The sequence below is a fragment of the Lithobates pipiens genome, unplaced genomic scaffold (assembly GCF_037356315.1).
Source record: "Lithobates pipiens isolate NorthernLeopardFrog02 unplaced genomic scaffold, aLitPip1_a1.2 Scaffold_3, whole genome shotgun sequence".
NCBI lineage: Eukaryota > Metazoa > Chordata > Amphibia > Anura > Ranidae > Lithobates > Lithobates pipiens.
Window position 1 is genome coordinate 9,130,914 of NW_027507790.1, and position 6,000 is coordinate 9,136,913.

At 44.9% G+C, this 6,000-nt stretch overlaps 1 protein-coding gene across 1 annotated transcript in view; it reads right to left on the minus strand.

The window, feature by feature from the left end:
- GAS2L1 (growth arrest specific 2 like 1) overlaps window positions 1-1,400 on the minus strand; it is a 73,905-nt gene extending 72,505 nt beyond the window's left edge. The window contains exon 1 of the mRNA XM_077461236.1: window positions 942-1,400. The gene's annotated coding sequence lies outside the window, so the exon portion shown is untranslated. The remainder of the gene's footprint in view (window positions 1-941) is intronic.
- Between the last annotated feature and the right edge of the window lie 4,600 nt (window positions 1,401-6,000).

A 6,000-nucleotide genomic window follows, 5' to 3' on the forward strand; every position in this document is an offset into this window, starting at 1 on the left:
CTGCTCAGACAAGAGCGGTGCTGTGGCTGTGCGGAGAAGCACAGAATCTGGTGAAGGAGTTCTGTCCTCTCTGCTGCTGACACAAGGTGGGGGGGGCAGAGATGAGGGGGGTGCCGCAGCTGCAGGAGAGGTGTGAGGACCACATGAAATGGCCTGACGTGTCGATTCAGTCCGCAGGGCCTGGTGTTTGACACATGTGGTGTGTATATATAGCACAACGATGATAACTTACCTTTGCAAGATAATCAGGGCTGGTGCAAGGATTTTTGACACCCTAGCCCTCCAGCTGTTGCAGAACTACAATTCCGATGAGGCATTGCAACGCTAACAGTTACAAGCATGACTCCCATAGGCATAGGAATGATGGGACTTGTAGTTCCTGCAACAGCTGCAGGGCCGCCAGTTTAAGACCCCTGCCCTAGGCAAAACCAAATTTTGACAGCGGGGAGCTGAGAGGGACACATCGGGGAATTGGTGGCACCTGCAGTAGACATGTTCCAGGATAACCAGCACTGAACGGGACTCACGGCGACTAGGAGAGGAGAGCCAGGAGAGGGGCCTACATGCCTGGGGCTTCACCGGGACAGAGGCCGTGGCTGCCCCCTAAATGGTAGTGCGCCCCAGGCGGCTACCTGGTGGTAGCGCCAGCCCTGGAGGTAACATCTAAATTTGCTGTATGATTTATCTCCTTTGGGGCTATTGAGGAATATGTTTATGGGAAAGTTTTTGTGTAACTTTAAAAATATGAATGTATGGTGTGCTAGTCTGTTGCTTTTCACTTATGTGTATGATAGAGTCATTAGGATATTCTCTTCCTTTATATTCCTCTTATATATACATTGTGTTCATTTATTGTATGCATGAAGTGTATGGAAAGCTGCCATAGACATACATAGGAATTAGAGACATCTAGAAATGAGGAAGCCGTAGGTGCTCCTTACCTGGAGTAGAAAGTTGTCCTCCCTGAGTCAGTTGACTCCATGAATGTCCATACACAGTGCACATGTCATCCTGTCTCCGGAGCTCTAATACCACGACGTCATCAGACTGCCAAATCCTCTGCTGTCACTTCAACTGTCCCCTCCCCTCCCCCCTGGTCACAGCATGTCCCCCCGATAATACTAGGTGCCTACAGGCTGCCGAGCTTCTTCTACGAGGAGGAGGATGAAGGAGGAGAAGAGGAGAGCCTCGCCCTCTGTACAAGGTTAATCAATGTAATCCTCTGCCAGTCACCTGAGTCACCATCCTTGTCACAGCGCCTTACTTGTGTCTTCCTGTCCTGGCCGAGAACCGAGGAGCCCATCAATGACTAAGCTGCCTGGCCGCCCCCTCCTCCTCTGGGAGGGAGAGGAGAGAGGGAGAGGAGAGGAGACTCAGCTTCATTACAACTTCCTGCCAGCCCGGCCCGGCCCGGGTGTCCATTCATTACTGGTGACATCATAGTACAGGCAGCTCCTCTCCTCAGCACTCCATCCTGACTCAATGCAGCCCATAGAGCCCATTCCCACCACAAGCTGCATGTGTACGCCGCGCTTTTTTTACGCACACATGCAGCTGACGCGCGTTTTTCCATCCGTATTTGTCCTGTATGATCACTTCCCTTCTTCTTTACTTTCTGTGGGCTTCAAGGACCACACTATAGAGCATAGCCATGTTCCTGCACCGCATTCTGATCGCAATGCCCTTGCGGTCTGCTAAAAAGTAGTGCAGCATGTGCAGTGCGGTTTCAGCCCATTCAAAAAAAGAATGCGGCTGAAATTGCACTGCACAGAACTGCATGTGAAGCACACAGAAACTGCATGGCGTTCTCATGCAGAACCGGGCGTTCTCATGCATGCACAGGCACTGTGACGCAGTGCGCGTGCGTGCCTTGAGCCGCAGTTCACACTTGCGCGAATTCTATGTGGATCAGATGCGATACAAAAAACTTAGATTTGCATGTCATGTAAAAAAAAACGTTATTTCCAATGATGGCTGTTCACATACACTATATTACCAAATGTATTGGGACTCCTGCCTTTACATGCACATTAACTTTAATGGCATCCCAGTCTTAGTCTGTAGGGCTCAATATATAGTTGCCCACCCTTTGCAGCTAAAACAGCTTCAACTCTTCCGGGAAGGCTGTCCATAAGGTTTAGGAGTGTGCCTATGGGAATTTTTGACCATTCTTCCAGAAGCGCATTTGTGAGGTCAGGCACTGATGTTGGACGAGAAGGCCTGGCTCACAGTCTCCGCTCTAATTCATCACAAAGGTGTTCTATCGGGTTGAGGTCAGGACTCTGTGCAGGCAAGTCAAGTTCCTCCACCTCAAACTCACTCATCCATGTCTTTATGGACCTTGTTTTTTGCACTGGTCCAAATAATTTGGTGGAGGGGGGGATTATGATGAGGGGTTGTTTTTCAGGGGTTGGACTGGCCCCTTAGTTCCAGTAAAGGGAACTCTTAATATGTCAGCATACCAAGACATTTTGGACAATTTCATGCTCCAAACTTTGTGAAAACAGTTTGGGGATGGCCTCTTCCTGTTCCAACATGACTGCACACCCGTGTACAAAGCAAGGTCCATAAAGACATGGATGAGTGAGTTTGTGGTGGAGGAACTTGACTGGGCTGCACAGACTCCTGACCTCAACCTGATAGAACACCTTTGGAATGAATTATAGCAGACACTGCGAGCCAGGCCTTCTCGCCCACATCAGTGCCTGACTTCACAAACGCACTTCTGGAAGAATGGTCAAACATTCCCATAGACACACTGCTAAACCTTGTGGACAGCCTTCCCAGAAGAGTTTAAGCTTTTATAGCTGCAAAGGGAGGGCCAACTCAATATTAAATCCTACAGACCAAGACTGTAATGCCATTAAAGTTCATGTGCATGTAAAGGCGGATGTCCCAATACTTTTGGTAATATATTCTATATGCGGTGTGAATTTGATGCGGTTCAAAAAAGGGTCCTGTGTGAGTTTAGTGTGGTGTGGTGCAAATTTCAGCTCCAAAGACTTCTATGAGGCTGGATTGAAATCGCAGTCCGGTGCTCACATCACTGCAAATTTCTTTTTATAGAAAATAAAATCGCAGATGTGACCACTCCCCTCACAAATTCATCACTAAATTTGCATAGAAACCGCAAATGCTAAGCAGAATTAACATTGCGATGCAAAAAAAAAATCGCAAGGTGAATTTGCACCCAATGTGCACCACATCAGTGTGAACCGGAGCTTACATGCATTTGCAGTGCAAAAAAGATGTAGCGTGTTGTACTTTTTTTTTTCACTGCACTGTAATAGTGTAAAGTGGTTCTAAAGGCTGAAAGTGTTTTGCCTTCATGTATTCTATGTAGTAAGGTAAAAAGACCCTCAGTATGCAGCTCCCCCTACAGCCCCCCTAATACTTACTCCAGCCCAATCCCAATCCAGCAATGTTTATGAGAGCCGCTGCTTTCCAGGGTCTCTGCCTCCTGATTGGCTGAATGTCAATCAAAACTTACAAGACTCCCTCCAGGTCCCAAAATCACTCAGCTCCAATAACATGTGCCATCATATACACTTAGTCAGGCCCTTGGGAGCCCCTAGCAAATAATTCGTGAAAAATCAAAAAATAAAGTAGCTAGTTTTGGGCCCAAGACCAAATCATCACAGAACTGGGTCTCTGTAAAGTTTCCTAAAAATCTAAACCAATGCATCATAAAAGACAACTATACATATAGACAAATATAAAATCAATCCTCAACCCCATACCACCCTGAATGTCTATCACAGCTCACAGCCAGTGAGGAGGGAGCAGGGGGCGGGGCCGAGCCCCGTTCTGATTGTTTTATGGATACGCAGAGAGGGGCTCAGGAGCAAGCACGCACGAGTGCCGCCATAGCAAGCAGCTTGCTATGGGGGCATTTGGAGAATAGAGGAGCCAGGAACTCTGGCGGAGGACTCTAGAAGAGGAGGAGTCGGGCTGCTCTGTGCAAAACCATTACACAGAACAGGTAAGAATAACATGTTTGTTATTAAAAAAAAAAAAAACTCTAATATCACTTAACTATGTCCATAGGATAACCTTGGTTTTGCACTGTCTGTCTATGCAGGTGGAATGCAGTAAAAATGCATCCAACTACATCTAGTGTGAATGGGCCCTAAAGGGTGTCTGGTGTTTTTCTTGTCCTGCCTCTAAACGCCCCTGCATGTTAGCCTATGTGTCCATATTAGGCATTTACAGGCGTTTAAAGGCAGAAAAAAAAAAAAAACCGCCAGCGCATACAGGAGCAGCAGTATTTGATGCTAGGCACGTCAAGCCCTTGAGCATTAATTCATTTCAGTGGGTAGAATAAATTATTATTCTGGCCAAAAAAAATTAACTAACGCTCCAGCGCTTGACCAGCCTAAACACGTACAGATGCAATTACACGCATCAAACGTTTTTTCTGCCAAAACGCAGGGAAGGCAAATTGGAATGATAGGCAAACTTCCTGTGTGCATGACACAGCCTGACACTTTTCGGGTCACTGGGGCCCAGCCAGAAGATAATCTGCCATGGCACACACTTTATAATATGGAGAGATATGTGTCTTATGTGTGACTATGGAATTTTTATTTTATTTTTCTTGCTTAGTCATTGTATACTGTATTTATATCATTTTGGACAATATGTATTTTTGTGTATCCTATTGGTGTTGTAAATGCATGTATTATATATTAAAATATATTATATATTAAAAATTATAAAAATGGGGAATAGTGGATTGCCAGCTTTCAGAGAACCCCACTATACAGTATGTGTTCCCATTCACACAGCATACCTACAAATCAATATAACATATAGATTTCTTTCATTATACCTAGGACTTTATCAGTTGCTTCTATTGTTCAGGATAGCTTGCTACAGTATGTGAAATCAGAAGATAGATTTGTTTGAAAGTGCATTAACGTACGGTGAGGGAAATTTATAAGGCTTCTTTCAGACAGGCGCTCTCTAAAAAGTCATCCACTGTGGATCACTTATCAGAGGGTGGTATAGCAGCATTTGTCTTCTTTTTGTTTTTTCCATCCCAAGCGTGATATTGTATTAAAAAAACAAACAGCATTTGGCTGGTGGTTGCAGTGTGCCCCCATTGAACACAATGGGCGAGCTTGAAAGATGGGGCTGACTGTCAAACCTTGCAGCCCAAGTTTAAAATGCCCAAGTTTAAAATGCATATGTACAGCTCTATCAGGCTGTAACGTTAGCATTTAGGTGGGCAGTCATGGGGCAATGAAACCGCAACTCAGCCTCCTGTTTTTCTGCCTCCCCTGGCCACCCCTGTGAATGACACCTAAGATGAGAAAACAATCTGGAGCAGTAGTCCATAGCAACCAATCAGCTTCTAGTTTTCATTTTGAAAGCTTATGACCATTTCACACATACGCCACTGACAATGTCTTTTATTGACAAAACACATAGGGTGGAGCTACGGTGTGTGATGTCATCGCATAACGGACCACGGCCATCTTGTTGGTTTGAAACTTTTACTGCTACATGATATGCTGAGTTTGCTTTGACATATGTGAGTGCATTAAACTTTTATTAAATGTGTGCACTAGAATTTGCTACACTATGAGGTAGTTTTGTTTTCTTTCTGTTTTATGCATTATGGAGAATTAAACCTTCACTGAAGCAGTGTTGTCCTTTTTCCTGGGAGTATGCTACAGCATATAAGTAACAGTGGAGTGGGATGTCGAAAGTCCGGCCATCGCTATATGACATACGAGTGCTTTCTTCCTGACTGCTTGATTCTGGAGGTCAGTGTTATGTGGTAAGAGGCTTTTGTGGGCACCATTACATCTTTAAGCACACTTTCACGTGGTCTTGATGGGTCACTCACTGGATACTCCCTAAGTATTGTTTCAATTGACTTTATTAGGGTTTCACTGCTAGATTTGTTATTTTGATGTAATGATTAGTGTTGCGTGCTATTTTTAACATATTTTGTTATGTTTGTAGACCTTTTGATGTAATTAATCATTTCAC